Below are 19,343 nucleotides of genomic sequence, written 5' to 3'. Positions count from 1 at the left end.
GCTACTCAGGAGCCTGAGGCAGGACTATTGATTGAGTCTACGAGGTCAGAGGCTGCAGTGAGCCATTATTCAGCCACTGCACTCCAGCCTGGGTGACAGGGCAAGACCCTGTCTCACAAAAAAAAAAAAAAAAAAAAATCTGGTTAAGACAACAATCAGGCAGACCACATGCAAAATGTTAATGCAACAAAAAGTGAAAAAAGAACTCAAATTACACATATATTCAAATTAGATCAAAGATATAGGCAGAGACATGAAGAAAATACATCAAAATTAAAATAAAGGTTATGTCAGAATACTAAATTTGGGGTCAGAGAGAGTTCTTTCTCTTTTTTCTAATTATCTCCAATATGGTTACATAAAACTCATAATTAAGGAATGAGACCTACGCATCAAAAAAAAAAGGTGAAAGATGATCAAGAGCAGATAGAAAAAAAAAGACACTAGACAGCAGCCTGAAGAAGACAAATACTGTCTAATGTAATTTTATTTTTAAAGTAATTCTTAGCTGGGCGCAGTGGCTCACGCCTGTAATCCCAACACTTTGGGAGGCCCAAGCAGGCAGATCACTTGAGCTCAGACCAGCCTGGGCAACATGGTGAAACCCCATCTCTACCGAAAATACAAAAACTTAGCCGGGTGTGGTGGCGTGCGTTCCAGATACTTAGGAGGCTGAGGAGGGAGAACTGCTTGAGCTCAGGGGGCAGAGGTTACAGTGAGCCGAGATCATGCCGCTGTACTCCAGCCTGAGCAACAGTGAGATCCCATCTCAAAAAGAAAAAAAAGTAATTCTTATGTGTAAATGTTTTCATTATAAGTGATCCATTATTTATGGAAAAAAAGAAAACCAAGAAGAAAATTTAATTGTCAACAAACTCACCACTCACATAATCAGTACTTTTTTTGAAAAAATGATGGAGCATGAACAATATATAGAGAGACACCTAAGCCTCACTCAGAAGTAAAACTGTGAACTAGCTACAAGTCCTTAACGGTTTCAAATAGACTTTTTTTAAAAGTATGTTTATAGTAAAACATATAAAATTTGCCATTCTCATTATTTTTAAATGTATGATTCATGGCATTTAATACATTCACAATCTTGTGCAACCATCAGCATTCTTTCCAAAACTTTTTCATCATCCCCAACAGAAATACTATATCCATTTCCCTTTCTTGCATCCCTGGGTAAACTCTAATCTACTTTCTGACTCTATGAATTTGCCTATTCTATATATATCATATAGGTGGGATCATACTTATATGATTATATGTAAAACTAGCCTTTTCTGTCTGGCTTATTTTACTTAGCATAATGTTTTCAAGGTTCATCCATGTTGTAGCATGTATCAGAACCTCATTCCTTTTTGTGGCTAAATAATATTCATATTCATACATATACAAATACCCCCCCCCCACATACATTTTGTCTATGCATTCATCTCTATGCTGAGGGACATTTGGGTTATTTCCACCTTTTGACTCTTGGGAATCATGCTGCTATAAACATGAGCATACAAGTACCAAAGTGAGTTTTAATAGTTTGCTCTGGCTAAACTATAAAGAGAACAGAAGTAACAGAAACTGCCAAAAGCAATTACCACAATAAAATTCAATATAAGACATTAACTTTGTGATTTTTAATATTATTTATACTTCGTTTTCCAAATTTTGTTAAATATGTTTTATTTTGCATAAATGAGGGGAAATTAATTTTTGGAGAGTCCTTTGTCATGACAAGAAAAATATGTTCTAATCTGAAAAGATACAAAGTAAGGAAATAAAAGGGAGAGAGCAACACAATGCTGAAGATATCAGGAGATCATTACTGAGGTCAGGATTGCAGGTTAGCAGCACAGCTGAGAAGGGAGCTGACCTGGAGCCTAAAAGCATCTTTTTTTCTTTTTTCCTGTTCTGAATAAGAGAGGGTACTAGTCTTCCCTCCATAATGACGAGCACAGCAGCTAGTATACACTAAACAACAAAAGTTGGCTAAAAGAAGCGGGGCACAGTGGCTCATGCTTGTAATCCCAGCACACTGGGAGGCTGAGGCGGGAGGATCACTTGAGGTCAGGAGTTCGAGACCAGCCTGGCCAACATGGTAAAACCCTGTCTCTACTAAAAATACAAAAAAATTAGCTGGGTGTGGTGGCACACACCTGTAATCCCAGCTTCTTGAGACGCTAAGGCAGGAGAATTGCTTGAACCCAGGAGGCGGAGGTTGCAGTGACGCAAGATCGCGCCACAGCACTCCAGCCTGGGCGAAGACTGAGACTCCGTCTCAAAAAAAAAAAAAAAAAAAAAGGTGGCATAAAGAATTAATGAATAGGCCGGGCGCAGTGGCTCACGCCTGTAATCCCAGCACTTTGGGAGGCCGAGGCGGGCAGATCACGAAGTCAGGAGATCGAGACCATCCTGGCTAATACGGTGAAACCCCATCTCTACTAAAAAAATCCAAAAAATTAAACGGGCGTAGTGGTGGGCGCCTGTAGTCCCAGCTACTCAGAAGGCTGAGGCAGGAGAATGGCATGAACCCGGGAGGCCGAGCCTGCAGTGAGCCAAGATAGCACCATTGCACTCCAGCCCGGGCAACACAGCGAGGCTCCATCTCAAAAAAAAAAAAAAAAAAAGAATTAATGAATAGGTAATTTCTACAGACCTCTAAGCTCTACCACCTATGTCATTTTTTTAAATTATTTATATTTTTAGTCTCAAATTGACTATTACAAGTACCTCAAGTTTCATAGTAAGTTTTATAGAAACCATACACTCGGGGAAATTGGCAGGTAGGTGAATGACAGGTAATTATATCTCAGGGATCATTATTTAAACTGCAACTTTGCTTAAACAAAATTACAAACCAGAGTGTGCAGACTTATAGCACGATTTTTTTTAGTGGGTATTTGTCTAAGTATTTGTAACGCCAAATGCATCCACAGTTCTTTTCTTATTTGCCTCCAAAATAAATAGCAATATATCAAACTGAGAAGTACATCCTAAAATGTTTGCTCAAATTTCAAAATGCTGTATCAATGCAAATATAAAAGGTCATTAATTTGTACCTGCATACATCGTTATGTCTCCCACTTTAAGGAGTTTTCAAGGAGTTAGAAACTCTGAGCCCATAAAAAACCTGATATACAACTGAATTAATATGTGGAGAGTCAAAAATAATATTTACACCAGTTCCAGTAAGATTTTTTTAAGAAATGGTGTCTTGCTATATTGCCCAGGTTGGTCTCAAACTCCTGGGCTCTAGTAATGCTCCCGCCTCAGTCTCCCAAGTAGCTTGGACTACAGATGTGTGCTATCACAAATGGCTTAGTTCCAGTAAGATTTAAGGTTGGTACAAATATCTTATTACAGTAGGATTTAAGACTAGTACAAATGTAATACCTATCTTCAATCTTTTAACAGGTTATAAGAATTGTTGTTCCAATTCTGTAAATGGGAATAAACGCCCATGCAATGTCTTGCATATTATAAGTATTATCAAAATACTTGATATTAAAATGGAATATAGGTTTTAAAACATATCCAAAAAGAAGAATTTCAAGTTATGTCTTTCACTTATTTAAGCTAACAACTATCAGAGAGAGATGGAAGCTGCAAAGATACACAGAGCACTGGCTTCAGAAGAAATAAAAAAACACAAGAGTAGGAATTACAGAAAAAGGGAAAAAAGAGGAAATAATGGTAACACGACAATTATCTTTTCTTAGATGTCTATATGGCATGTTTCTCCAAGTTAATATTATCTGTAGGCATATAACATATTTCTATCTCTCTCTGATCCTTCCTGCCTTACAGCTAAATTTCAGGAATGCAAAACATGTACACAATGACACATTACTGCTGCTGCTACCACCATCATTTACTATATGTTTTATTATGAGCCAGGCACTGTGACAAGACTTTAGATTCATTATCTTATTTAATCTTCACCATAACCCTGAGATAGATTTTACTGAAGCTTATAGAGGTTAAACAACTTACCCAAGATCCCTTAGCTAATTAATAAATGATAGAGCCAAGATACTAAACATTCAGCCCTAAATGTTCTGACAACTATAAATTACTGCTAAGAAGGTAAGCTAAAACTAACTGTAGAACATAAAAGTCAAAACATAGCATATCAGAATACGTCATGACCCTGAGGATTTTATTGCCTGCCTAAAACTAATCTTATTACCTATTTAAGAAATTCTATTAACTAAAATATTAAGGCAGAAATTATATTTGAAAATGAAATTATCAACATACCACATGAAAATTCCCAACTCCTCTGAAAACAGCCTATTATAGACTATACTCAATCTTTTTCTGCTACATCGATGTAGTAAAACCAGTATTTTTTAAAAGGTCTCAGAGTGGGAGGGTGGGAGGCAGGTAAGGAAGGAGAAGTTATTTACTGGGTACAATATACACTATCCAGGTGATGGCTACACTAAAAGTCCAGACCTCACCACTACACAATATAACCATGTAGTGAAAACTGCACTTGTACCCCTAAATCTGTAAAAATAAAAAAAAGGGGCTGTGCATGGTGGCTCACACCTGTAATCCCAGCACCTTGAAGGCCAAGGTAGGAGGATCAATCCCTTGAGTCCAGGAGTTCGAGACCAGCCTGGGCAAAATAGGAAGCCCTTGTCTCTACAAATAAATTAAAAAGTAGCCAAGTGTAGTGGCACATGCCTGTGGTCCCAGCTACTTGAGAAGCTGAGGTGGGAGGACTGCTTAAGCCTGGGAGGTCAAGACTGCAGTGAGCCATGATCACACCACTGCACTTGGCCTGGGCAGCAGAGTGAGACTTTGTCTCAAATAAATAAATACATATATAAAATATAAATGTTTAAAGGTCTCAAGAATATCAATAACAATTTTGATAATTTTTATATTAAATATAAACCCTATAAACCCTAACAGAAACATCGGAAATTTTCCTGATTTTAAAATTAACATTTTGAGGCAGGCACGGTGGCTCACACCTGTAATCCTAGTGCTTTCGGAGGCCAAATTAGCTGGGCATGGTGGTGTGTGCCTGTAGTCCCAGCTACTTGGGAGGCTGACGCAGGAGAATCACTGGCACCCTGGAGTTTGACGCTGCAATGAGCTATGATCATGCCACTACACTCTGGCCTGGGTGAAAGAACAAGACTCTGTCTTTAAAACTAAATTAATTAATTTAATTTAAACATTTGGGGCTGGACATGGTGGCTCACACCTGGAATCCCAGCACTTTAGGAGGCCCAGGAGTGAGAATCACTTGAGGCCAAGAGTTTGAGGCTGTAGTGAGCTATGATTGTGACACTCCACTCCAGCCTAGGTGACAGAGGGAGTCTCTTAAAAAATAAATAAATAAAATTTACATGAAAGGAAACCTTCCAACTTCATAAACTATAAGCAACAGTTTCTAAAGAAAGGAAGAAAAGAAGAGAAAATGAGAGAAAATTAATAGAGAAAAAGCATCCAATGGCTACCACATCATAATTACATGCCTAAATCAGAGGCAAATGGAAGTTTACGAAGGGTAAGAGAAACACCAAACTAATCTAAGTTGGTTACAGGGCTTAAGTTTAAAAAAAAATCTAAATATAAAATGTCAGGTTTGTGGTTAATTTTTTTATATTTAATGCTCCAGTAGTATGAGTTTGTGTTTTAGCTGCAAATACATATTTATATTCACTGCTAGAGAACTTTACTAAATAGTACCACATGCACTGCTCTCCAGCTAAATAAAACCCCCTAAATCAGCTAAACAGCTCAGAAATATCTTAAGCTACATACAAAGTTACCACACATACCTACACTCATTTTTGCAACAGTTCAAAACATCTGAGTACAGCTGATATTTTTGTGTTATCTCATCAAGACATTTCACGTGAATAAATGAAGTATTACTCAGTTTTAGCATTTTCAATGTTTGTTAATCTAGGAATATTTAAAATGATAGTAGACCACAGGTGTGGCAAGAATTCTTTCCATAATTCCGTTTCTACTCTGAGACAGAACACTTAAACTTCCTCTCCCTGGTCCAATGTAACGAAAAATACCAGCCATATCCTTAGACTCAATAAAACCAGAGTTAGCAGCTGGTGATACTGATTACCAAACTTATTTCAAGATACCCAAAACTGTACAAGATACAGCATGCAATTACCTTGAAGAATTAGGATTTATTTGGCATTTGAAACCTTTTGAACTATACAAGTGCAACTTCATTCAAAAATAATTAATGAAATACTTTAACCAGCCATTTAATCTACTACCTAGTATTAAAAGATTTTTCAAGTTAATTTGTCCAGTATAGTCATTGCTAGGTTATACTTATTTCTTATGAAGAAATAATGACCTTAAAACTATAAATAACAAATTACAATTTATTTGTTACAAATAACGAAAATTACCATGGTCTGTGTATCTGAAATAAGTTTCCTACATGCCAAAAAATTATGTCTTATTTAATGTTATATGCTTCGGTAAACACAATCTATAAAAGAATTATACAAACCCAGGACCTTTTCTGCTACTAGGCCAACCTAAATCATCCAACAAATAGAATAATTAATATTTTTAAGCACATACATCAGTTTTATGAGGCGTACAATATAATCCTCCATATTAACATGAGAAAACTGTCATATAGGTAATTTTGGTAATATACTTAACCATTTGGTAATTCAACAAAATTGAAATCAATTCTGCTACCAGACATTCCTTATATATATCTTCAATTTCATCTGAGGTTTCTGCATTTTTTTTCCTTCTTTTTTTTTTTTTTTAATAGAGACAGGGTCTCACCATGTTGCCCAGGCTGGTCTTGAACTCCTAGGCTCAAGTGATCCTCCCACCTCAGCCTCTCAAAGTGCTGGGATTACGGGCGTGAGCCACCAAGACCGGCTGCTTTATGCATTTAGCCTTCCTTTAATATCATAATCACAAAATTAATATAGCTGCTATTTATATTGACCACCAAAACATATAGCAAGTACTGTTATAGGCACTACATGCTATTATTTCCACTCCTCATGACCAACTTTACACAGTAAATATCAAGACACGTATTTTTCTGATTAAAAAAAAAAAGACCCAGAAAAGTTATAAACAACAAAGACACGAAACAAAACCCATGCTCTACTACACCATGCCACTTTATTTCCCAGGCATCAATTCTTTTTATAATCAAATTCTTTTCAACACAGAATTTTGCTGTATTCCCTACCAAACCTAAAGTTGTCTTCCTTCATAGAGAAGGAATTATTATTACATGAACCACTTTGCTGTATTACCAAATTACTGACTTCCTCACAAATTCTTTTGTATTAAAACTGGGGGGAAAGGGCGGGGCATGGTGGTTCATGCCTGTAATCCTAACACTTTGGGAAGCCAAGGCGGGAGGGTCGCTTCAGGCTGCAAGCTCGAGATCAGCCTGGGTAACATATTGAGATCTCATATCCACAAAAAAATCTTTTAAAAACTAGCCAGGCATGGTGGCATGTGCCTGTAGTCCTGGCTACTCAGGAGTCTGCCCAAGTGTCAGAAGTCTGACACTTGGGATTACTTGAGCCCAAGAGTTCAAGTTTACAGTGAGCTATGATCATGCCACTCCACTCCAGGCTGGGTGACAGAGCAAGGCCCTGCAAAATAATAATAATAATAATAATAATAATTAATAAAATATATTGAATAAGAACACTGGAAAACTGAAATTTGATTATTTAAGCTGCACCTAAAATTGTTATACCTAAGCTGTTCAAGCTCGCAAGTGAGGAGCTAAGCCTATTCCCTAACCTCAACCTTCCAATGCCACAAACACAAAATTGTTTTGTTTCATTTTGTTTTTTTAAAAAAAGGATATCCACACACAATTTTTTCTTGACAGCAGCAAAGGTATTAAAATACCTGTTTCCTTATGTTTCATGCTAGTCCTTAAAAATACAAATTCAGAACAAGTAACTCTTAAAATATAGCATATATTATATGAATTTTAAATTTCAGTATACACAATATATCGAGCACTATGTTAAGTATGCTCAACAGCACTATCATTCCCTGCCCAATGTGAAATAATGAATTACCACTGTTTTGAAAAATCCTAAAATGTCAATAAGAATCTCAATATAATCCTCCAAAAGGGTAAATAGTGCCTAGATCATAGCAAAGGCCTAAAAACTCTATTTTAATGCTAGCCATTTTAGTTACTTTAACTACACAGGCACAGTAGTTCCTCCTTATCTGAGGTTTCACTCTCCGTGGTTTCAGCTACCTGCCATCAACCTGGTCCAAAAATATTACATGGAAAATTCCAGAAATAAACAATTCATTAATTCTCGGCCAGGCGCAGTGATTCAAGCCTATAATCCCAGCACTTTGGGAGGCCAAAGCAGGCGGATCACTTGAGGTCAGGAGTTTGAGAACAGCCTGGCCAAAATGGTGAAACCCTGTCCCTACTGAAAATACAAAAATTAGCTGGGCATGGTGGCACACACCTGTAATCCCAGCTACTCGGGAGGCTGAGGCAGGACAATCACTGGAACCTGTGGAGGCGGAGGTTGCAGTGAGCTGATATCACACCACTGCACTCCAGCCTGGGAGACAGAGCAAGACTCCCTCTCAAAAAAAAAAAAAAAAATCCAATTCATCAATTCTAAATTATATGCCATCTGCCCTGTTCCACCTGGGACATGAACCATCACTTTGCCCAGTGTATCCATACTGTATATGCTATCCACCTGTTAGTTACTTAGTAGGCATCTCATTTATCAGATCCACTATTGTTGCTGTATGACAGTGCTTGTGCTCAAGTAATCCTTATTTTACTTAATAATATTTGACTAGTAATAATTATTAATTGTTGTCTTTACTCTGTTACTGTGCCTAATTTATAAATAAAACTCCATCATAGGTAGGTATGATCAGGTAAATACATGCTACGCATAGGATTTGGTCCCATCCACAGTTTCAGGTATCACTAGTAGTCTTGGAATGTATCTCCCGAGGATAAGGGGGAACTACTATATACGTAAAAGAAAAGAGTGATGAAATTATGAGGTGGAAAAAATGTTCTCTTAATCAAAACTGGAAAAAGATACATGTGAAAAATCAGGGAATCCTGGCACAAATATACTAAATATCAATAAAATAATTTTTTAAAGGTCTTCAGCATCTCACCAGGTAAAGCACCATGTTCTATTAACAAGATGTATGGCTCTGACAAGTTATTTAAGCTCTTTGAACCTTGGTTTCCTTGAATTAAGCAATAATTCTAATGCTTTACTGTTGTAACATTCCAGGAAATTTATACAGACTCAAATAAGCAGATTTTTTGACAGAGCACGGTGGTTCACGCCTGTAATCCCAGCACCTTGGGAGGCCAAGGCGGGTGAATCACTCGAGGCCAGGAGTTCGAGACCAGCCTGGCCAATGTGGCGAAACCCTGTCTCTACTAAAAATACAAAAATTAGCTAGGCATGGTGGCAAACGCCTGTAATCCCAGCTACTTGGGAAGCTGAGGAAAGAGAATCACTTGAACCTCGGAGGCGGAGGTTGCAGTGAGCCAAGATCACACCACTGCACTCCAACCTGGGCAACAGAGCAAGACCCTATCTCAAAAAAAAAAAAGAGAACTCATATAAGCAAATTTTTTATGCAATGGTTAGTTTCAAATATAACAGGAAAAAAAAATCCTCAAAATGCTGCACTATAATAGAAAACTAAGGTCTTAATTCCCTGAGCTCCATATACTAGGTTACAGAAACAATCAGACATTTCTGGGACAAGTCAATACAATGAGAGTACATAAGCAAGACTAAAGATACACAGCTACACAATAAAAGACTTTCAGAAGACGCCAAAAAAGCATTTAGGACTGCAAGAGGTTTTTTAAAATCTGATAATATTAAAGGAATCTAAAGTGTTACATACTCAACTCCAACACATCCACACCTTTCTAGTTCTCACCTGCCATAGGCAAGTAGGTGTTCTGTCTAAAGTCAGAAGACTTCCGTCAGAGCTTATGCTCTTTAGACTCTCCTAGAGCTCAGGTGATTGCTCCCTTCTTCCCAGTTTCTGCTCTCAATTTTTAAACCTGCTCCTCTGCCATATTTAAAAATCTTGGCTGGGCGTGGTGACTGACTGACACCTGTAATCCCAGGACTTTGGGAGGCCAAGGCAGGTGGACTGCTTGATCCCAGGAGTTTAAGACCAGTCTGGGCAACAAGATGAAGCCCCATCTCTACAAAAAATACAAAAAGTAGCCGGGTGTGGCAGCACATGCCTGTAGTCCCAGCTACTCAGGAGGCTGAGGTGAGAGGACTGCTTGAGCCCAGTAGATCAAGACTGCAGTGAGCCATGAACGCACCACCGCACTCCAGCTCGGGCGACAGGGCAAGACCCTGTCTCAAAAAAACAAAACAAAAACAAAATCTCGCTGAATCTTACATCCCCCTAAGTACCCTGTGTCTCACTGTATTCTCCCTTCCCCATAGCTAAGCAACTACAAAAAATGTTTAGCTTTTCACTCTTTCCTTTCTCACCTCCCACTTTTTCATTGCAAATTCTATTCTGCCATTTTTCTGAAACCACACTTAACCGAGGTTACTTACCAAGAATCTCTTTGTTGCTAAATCAAGTAAACACTTGACAGTCCTTATCTTAACTTGATCTCTCTGCAACATACGCCCCAGTACCATTCTCTCCTTTTATTCTGATTTTTCTGATTAGAAAATACATGTTAAGAACCCAAATATCACAGAAGAAAATGGAAGTCCAAGTACTCTGTAATCTCACTATCAAAGACAGTCACAGTTAACAATATGGTATATATTCATCAAGATTTCTTTTCTAATAATACATATGACATTTAGGTATATATGTAATGTTTTAAATTTTACAAAATTAGAAAATTTTACATATTTCCTTGACAATTTATTTTACTTAAAGTACTTTGATCTTCTGTCCTTGTCAGTATTTGTGGTACGAAGATTAATTCCCTCCCTCCTCTCACGCCCCCTGCCACCCTACCTGCCCCAGGCAAAGAGCTCCACATCCTAATACCTGGAACCTGTGACTATGTTATCTTATACGGCAGAGGGTGCTTTGCAGCTATGATTAAGTTAAAGATCTTGAGGTAGGCTGGGCGCAGTGGCTCACGCCTGTAATCCCAGCACTTTGGGAGGCCGAGGCAGGCAGATCACAAGGTCAGATCAAGACCATCCTGGGTAACATGGTGAAACCTCGTCTCTACAAAAAAAATATATAAAAAGTTAGCCGGGTGTGGTGGTGGGCATCTGTACTCCCAGCTACTCAGGAGGCTGAGGCAGGAGAATGGCATGAACCCGAGAGGCAGAGCTTGCAGTGAGCCGAGATGGCACCACTGCACTCCAGCCTGGGTGACAGAGTGAGACTCCCATCTCAACAACAACAAAAAAAAGATCATGAGAAGGGAGGTTATCTTGAATTATCTGGGTTGTGCCTGATATAATCACAAAAGTCTTTATGAGAGAGAAAACAATGTGAAGGCACAAACAGAAAAAAATTTGAAGATGCTATGCTGCTGGGTTTGAAGATGGAGGATGGAGACAAGGAATGCAAAGTAAGGAATACAAGGAACGCAGCTCGAGAAGCTGGAGAAGATTCTCCCCCAGAGCCTCCAGAAGAAACCAGCCCTGCTACAGTCTTGACTTTAACCCAGTGAAACATTTTGAACTCTGACCTTCAGAACTGTGAGAGACTAATTTGTTTTAAGTCACTAAGTTTGTACTAATTTGTTACAGCCGCACAGGAAAGTAACACAGTATAGACACCATACTCCATCAGCTGTATAGCATTCCATCATATAAATATAAATGTACTATACTTGATTTAACCAATCCTCTATTGATGGATACTTGGAGTGCTTCCGATTTTTTACTATTATTAATATATGTTAAAGACATTTCTCCACATGTGTACGTTTCTCTAGGATTTATTCCATAAAGTATAACTACTGGGACAAGTAACATAATACTACAAGTTTTAACAGATATAAAAAGAAACTGGCCAGGCGAGGTGGCTCACGCCTGTAATCCCAGCACTTTGGGAGGCCAAGGCGGGCTGATCACGAGGTCAGGAGATCAAGACCATCCTGGCTAACACGGTGAAACCCTGATTCTACTAAAAATACCAAAAATAAGCCGGGCGTGGTGGCAGGTGCCTGTAGTCCCAGCTACTTGGGAGGCTGAGGCAGGAGAATGGCGTGAACCCGGGAGGTGGAGGTTGCAGTGAGCCGAAATCGCGCCACTGAACTCCAGCCTGGGCGAACAGAGCGGGACTCCATCTCAAAAAAAAGAAAAAGAAACCTCCAAAAGTCTGGGTTTTTTTGTTTGTTTGTTTTTTCGATCTGCCACCCAAACTGGAATGCAATGGCCCGATCCCGGTTCACTGCAACCTCCGCCTCCTGGGTTCAAGTGATTCTCCTGCCTCAGCCTCCCAAGTAGCTGGGATTACAGGCACCTGACACCACTCCCGGCTAATTTTTGTATTTTTAGTAGTGACAGGGTTTCACCATGTTGCCCAGGCTAGTCTTGAACTCCTGACCTCAGGTGATCCACCCACCTCAGCCTCCCAAAGTACTGGGATTACAGGAGAGATCCACAGCGCCTGGCAAGAAGTCTGTATTTTTACTCACACTAACAACATTCCAGCCCCTTCCTCCCTCTTCAAAGTTCTATTCTTTTAACTTCTGTTAAATCACTTTCCTTGGTTTCCTTTTATAGTGGCTACTCCTTTTGTTCTTATGCAGACTCTTCATCAGCTCATTTCTTAAATGTTACTGGTCCCCAACATTCCAATTCCATTCCATCCTTCCTACACACACTCCCAGAGATATCTCATACTTCCTTTACTCCCAATTACTACTTACAAACAAAATGGAACTCATCACTCCTTCCCTTTAAATCTTTTCCTCCACAGTGTTCACTCTATTGTCATACCAACATCCAGCAGCCTATAACAGATACATAGGGGTCACCTGATCCCTACCTTATCCTCACCCCATATATCAAGTCTAAGGATTCCATGTCCTTACAGCGCTAGAATCCATAAGCTTATCTACCTCCCTACCAATTCCTTGGATAAGGAATATATCAATTTTCTTTTCTTTTTTTTTTTGAGACGGAGTCTCCCTCTGTCACCCAGGCTGGAGTGCAGTGGCGCGATCTCGGCTCACCACAATCTCCACCTCCCAAGGTTCGAGCAATTCTCCTGCCTCAGCCTCCCAAGTAGCTGGGATTACAGGCATGTGCCACCACGCCTGCCCGGAATACATCAATTTTCAAGTGTATTACTTTACTGTGTATTTTACCTATTCCAAGTCTTATACCCCACTGTACTAGAATATTCTTTTTATTATTTTTTTTGAGACAGAGTCTCGCTCTGTCGCCCAGGCTAGAGTGCAATGGTGCAATCTCAGCTCACTGCAACCTCCGCCTCCCGGGTTCAAGCAATTCTCCTGCCTCACCCTCCTGAGTAACTGGGATTACAGGCGCACACCACCACGCCCAGCTAATTTTTTATTTTTAGTAGAAACGGGGTTTCACCATGTTGATCAGGCTGGTCTCAAACTCCTGACCTTGTGATCTGCCCACCTCGGCCTCCCAAAGAGCTGGAATTACAGGCGTGAGCCACCACACCCGGCCTGCCCACTGTACCAGAATAATCTTTCTAAAACTCAATTCTGATTTGTCACTCAACTAGATCTTTTATAGATGGCAGAGTGGAATGTAAAATGGTGTAATTTCTTGGGGAAAATTGTTTAGCATTGTCTTCTAAAGTTAAACATACATCTTCCCTACAACTCAGTAATTCCACCACTATTCATTTATCCAAAATAAATGAAAGTGTATGTCTACAAAAAGACTCACAGCCAAAACTTCATAGCGGCCGGGTGCAGTAGCTCATGCCTGTAATCCCAGCACTTTGGGAGGGCGAGGCAGGTGGATCACCTGAGGACAGGAGGAGTTCAAGACCAGCCTGCCAAAGATGGTGAAACCCTGTCTCTACTAAAAATACAAAAATTAGCTAGGCATGGTGTCAGGCACCTGTAATCCCAGCTACTCGGGAGGCTGAGGCAGGAGAATCACTTGAACCTGGGAGGTGGAGGTTGTACTGAGCCGAGATTGCACCATTGCACTCCAGCCTGGGCGACACGAGCGAAACCCCATCTTAAAAAAAAAAAAAAAAGGGCCAGGCATGGTGGCTCACACTTGTAATCCCAGCACTTTGGGAGCCCGAGGTGGGCAGATCACCTGAGGTCAGGAGTTCAAGACCAGCCTGACCAACATGGAGAAACCCCATCTCTACTAAAAATGCAAAATTAGCCGGATGTGGTGGCACATGCCTGTAATCCCAGCACTCGGGAGGCTGAGCCAGGAGAATCTCTTGAACCCAGGAGGCAGAGGTTGCAGTGAGCCGAGATCGTGCCATTGCACTCCAGCCTGAGCAACAGGCTGTCTCAAAAAAAAAAAAAAAAAAAAAAACTTCATAGCTACTTTATTCATAATAGCCAAATAGGAGACATGACAAATAAACTGTATTATATTCATACAATGTATTAATATGCATGGATTAAAAAGAACTACTGATATGTACAAGATCACGGATGAATTTCAAAAACATTATTTTGACCAAAAGAAGCAGACACAAAAGAAAACACACTGTTATTCTACTTATGTGAAGTTCAAGAACAAGAAAAACTAATCTATGGTAAAAGATATCACAACTCCAGACTGGGCAACAGAGCAAGACCCCCAAAAATTAGCCAAGTGCGGTGGCACAAACCCTGTTGTCCCCACTACTTAGAAAGCTGAGGCAGGAAGATCGCTTGAGCCCAGGAGCTCAAGGCTGCACTGAGCTATGATCACACTACTGCACTCCAGCCTGGGAAACAGGGCAAGACCTCATCTCTGAAAACAAAACAAAAAAATCACAACAATGGGGATTAACTACAGCAACCACAATAGGAATGATTCACATAGGTGTATAACTTTATCAAAACTCATTAAATTGGTCAGGTGCAGTGGCTGACGCCTGTAATCCCAACACTTTGGGAGCCTGAGGCAGGAGGATCACTGAAGCCCAGGAATTCGAGACTAGCCTGGACAACATAACAAGACCCCATCTCTATGAGAAAAAAAATTTTTTTAATTAGCCAGGTGTGGCAGCACATACCTGTAATCCCAGCTACTCAGGAGGCTGAGGTGGGAGGATTGCTTGAGCCCAGGAGGTCAAGGTTGCAGTAAGCCATGATCACCCCACTGCACTACAGTCTGGGCAACAGAGCAAGACCCTGTCTCCAAAAAAAAAAAAAAAACAAAAACAAAAAAAAACTTACAAATTATTTCTGGAATTTTCCATTTAATATTTTCAGACTGTAATTGACCACAGTTAAGTAAAACTGCAGATAAGGGAGGACTACTGTATTCAAAGATATTACATTATTCATGACTTATCCCCAAAATTCATTTTCAATTTACTTCAAGGTCCTTTCACCATCAAATTATGCTCAGTTTTCCAAACTATCCTGATTTCTGGTATGCCTGAAGATATGACATTTTTCTTCTACCTTTCTCATGTATTTCATTCAAATATATTATATAATTAATCATTAAAGCTACACTTTTATACAGTATCTGCTAACGCTGTTCTGATAAAGTCACTAGCATAATTTATGAGCATACTGGATTCATTTCTGACATACAAAAGATTCAGGCCAAAGACAACAGCAAATAATCATTTGAGCACCAACTCAGACAAAATCCCCATCCTTCCTTCTATCTCAGTGCTTAGGCTTTCCTATGAACAAACAAAAAAAGCATTATCCATAATAAAGCAAGTTTTGTTCCTATCTCTCATCAAGGTCCCTTTCAAGAACAAAGGAGCTAGCAGTTACTTAAGAGGATTCCTGATAACAAACTTACAAGACACTAAATAGCAAAAACAACAACAAAAACCCAGATAATAGCCAGTTTAACTAACTTTAGGGAACACTTTTCAGAGAGTTTAACTGTGTGAGTTGGATGAGCACAAAGAACAATGAACAAGGCACTAAACCCACATTGGTTTTGGCCACTTAAAAGGATAAACTGCAAACAGTACAAGCAGAGAAAGCTCTCTTGAAGTAAACAGCTAAAAATGCAAAATAAACATACCAGGCTAATAGCAATACCTAGTGAGAAATGAGATGACACTTTGCAAGCAAACTTAGGGGGTCACAATCAACAGGTTCTAACAACAATTAATTAATCTACATTCTTCCAATGAGGAAGGACTATCGTAACACCATGAGAGATAGTAAAAATTCCCCATGTCATCTGATTGATATCTTGAATTTTATATACAAACACAAAAGTAAAATACAGTCATGCACCGCATAAGAACATTTCAGTCAATGGATACCACATATAAGAGGGTAGTCCCTGCCTGAGCATAGTGGCTCACGCCTGTAATCCCAGCACTTTGGGAGACTGAGGCAGGTGGATCATTTGAGGTCAGGAGTTCAAGACCAATCTGGCCAACATGGTGAAACTCCATCTCTAATAAAAATGTAGAAATTAGCCAGGTGTAGTGGTGTGTGCCTATAATCCCAGCTACTGGGAGGCTCAGGCAGGAGAATAGTTTGAACCCAGGAAGCAGAAGTTGCAGTGAGCTGAGATAGCGCCACTGCACTCCAGCCTGCGAGACACAGCGAGACTGCATTTCAAAAAAAAAAAAAAAAAGAGGGTGGTCTCATGAGATTATAATATAGTACTTTTGGTGTATCTTTGCTGTTTAGATACACAAGTACCACTGTGTTACAACTGCCTACAGTATTCCATACAATAACATACTGTACAGGTTTGTAGCCTAGGAGCAAAAGGCTATACCATATAGCCTAGGTGTGTAGTAGGCTCTACTATCTAGCTTTGTCTAAGTGTATTCTACGATGTTCATGCAACAGTGAAATTGTCTAACAACTCATTTCTCAGAACATATCCCCATTGTTAAGCAACACATGACTGACTGTTACTAACTTGTGGTAGAAAGAAAAGGCCAATGGGGATTTTGTGCAGTTGAGAAGCAGGCTTCTGTATTTTATAAAACTTGTTAAAAATTAATTTGAGGCCGGGCGCGGTGGCTCACGCCTGTAATCCCAGCACTTTGGGAGGCCGAGGCAGGTGGATCACGAGGTCAGGAGATCGAGACCATCCTGGCTAACACGGTGAAACCCTGACTCTACTAAAAATACCAAAAATTAGCCGGGCGTGGTGGTGGGCGCCTGTAGTCCCAGCTACTTGGGAGGCTGAGGCAGGAGACTGGCGTGAACCCGGGAGGTGGAGGTTGCAGTGAGCCAAAATTGCGCCACTGCACTCCAGCCTGGGCGACAGAGCAAGACTCCATCTCAAAAAAAAAAAAAAAATTAATTTGAAGAGCAATATGTAGAGCTCGCAGGTTTTTATTTTTTGCCAAATATTAGAAGGAAAAAATCTATCTACTATCTAGAATCACAACTTCGTAAGAAAAAGGGCATTTTAACACAGAAAAAGGATGGATATAATTTAAAGGTGAATAAATTGTATAAACATTGATAACATTTCTATTTCATCATGAACTTCATGGTAAAAATTCTAACTCAAAGAGCAACATTTGGGAAGCTACTGACTTAGTGTTTTAAAGAAAATAAAAATATAGAATGTCAAAGAATAACAAAGCTATTAGAGATATTTAAAATAGAGACTTTAATGGGTGGTTTTATCATTCACTTTATGTTAACTATACACTAAAATCTCCACAACTTTATTAATCTTTAATAATAGCTCATAACTTTTTCTAGTTTAGAAGCTTTTTTCAAAATAAAAAATTCTGAGTACTACCTCTCCCCATGATTGGATTTAAGCATTACTAAATGAAAACACCATCATGACTTTTTTTTTTTTTTGAGATGGAGTTTCACTCACTGTCACCCAAGCTGGAGTGCAGTGGTATGATCTCGACTCACTGCAGCCTCTGCCTCCCATGTTCAAGTGATTCTCCTGCCTCAGCCTACCAAGTAGCTGGGACTACAGGTGCACACCACCATAGCCAGCTAATTTTTTTTTTTTTTTTTTTTTTTTTTTTTTGAGACAGAGTCTTGCTCGTCGCCCAGGCTGGAGTGCAGTGGCAAGACCTCAGCTCACTGCAAGCTCCGCCTCCCGGGTTCACGCCATTCTCCTGCCTCAGCCTCCTGAGTAGCTGGGACTACAGACGCCCGCCAACACGCCTGGCTAATTTTTTGTATTTTTAGTAGAGACGGGGTTTCACCATGTTAGCCAAGATGGTCTCGATCTCCTGACCTCGTGATCCACCCGCCTTGGCCTCCCAAAGTGCTGGGATTACAGGTGTGAACCACTGCACCCAGCCAATTTTTTGTATTTTTAGTAGAGATGGGGTTTCACTATGTTGGCCAGGCTGGTCTTAAACTCCTGACCTCAGGTGATCCAGCTGCCTCAGACTCCCAAAGTGCTGGGATTACAGGCGTGAGCCACCACCACGCCCGGCCCATTATGACTTTTTAATAAATTTTATTATATATTACAAATATGCAAGAACTATTATTCATGCAACATTTAATGCACACATGGATTTCCAGACCCCTTGCAGAGATCTACAGCCCAATCCATTTCTCCAGGCACTCATCTCCTCCTACCACAAGTTTCTCACATTTTAGGCTGGACAATTCCTTTAGAGAAGGTATCAAACAGCTCGTTAAACCGGATTATCTTCAAAATCACTTCCAATCTTGAGATTATAAGATCCTGGGACAACGAGTACTTCTAAAAAGAATTTTGAGACTCCTAAAGAAATGACAGCTTGACCAATATTTAGGTCCTCTACCTCCTGACACTCTTTTCAGACAACTATGAAGAAATTTAAAAGGTATAACCCCATAAGGAGGAGACAACAATGGAGGACAGGTGGCAACAAGTTTCTGTATAATGGAAAGCAGACAGTGGACTTCCAAGGTGAGATGGCAGATTGAACACACACACATCTAATTTTGCTTCCTCCCAAAACGTTACTAAAACAAGGATAAAGAAAGTTGTGTTATTGTTGTTTGTTCTGTTTTTAGGACACAAGCCATTACGACAGGGAGAATGAGACAATAGCAACAAAATTTTGGAAGCTGGAAAGCAGCCGGATAACTGACCTAGTCAAAGTTGCCAAAATCTTTTTTTTTTTTTTTTTTGTGACGGAGTGTCACTCTGTCGCCAGGCTGGAGGTGCAGTGGCGCAATCTCAGCTCACTGCTACCTCCACCTCCTGGGTTCAAGCAATCCTCCTGCCTCAGCC

General features: G+C 39.9%; 1 protein-coding gene across 11 annotated transcripts in view; it reads right to left on the bottom strand.

Annotated features, from left to right (window-relative positions):
* Nucleotides 1–19,343, bottom strand: part of EVI5 (ecotropic viral integration site 5) — a 281,694-nt gene that overhangs the window by 248,007 nt on the left and 14,344 nt on the right. Inside the window, exon 2 of one of the 11 annotated variants that reach the window (XM_063799581.1) lies at nt 15,208–15,325. The exons of the other annotated variants lie outside the window; for them this stretch is intronic. The gene's annotated coding sequence lies outside the window, so the exon portion shown is untranslated. The remainder of the gene's footprint in view (nt 1–15,207; nt 15,326–19,343) is intronic. 11 annotated transcript variants of the gene reach the window in all.

This window comes from Pan troglodytes, chromosome 1 (genome assembly GCF_028858775.2).
Source record: "Pan troglodytes isolate AG18354 chromosome 1, NHGRI_mPanTro3-v2.0_pri, whole genome shotgun sequence".
Classification (NCBI taxonomy): Eukaryota; Metazoa; Chordata; class Mammalia; order Primates; family Hominidae; genus Pan; species Pan troglodytes.
Note: the sequence above shows the minus strand (reverse complement) of the source record. Positions and strands in the feature narration are given on the sequence as shown.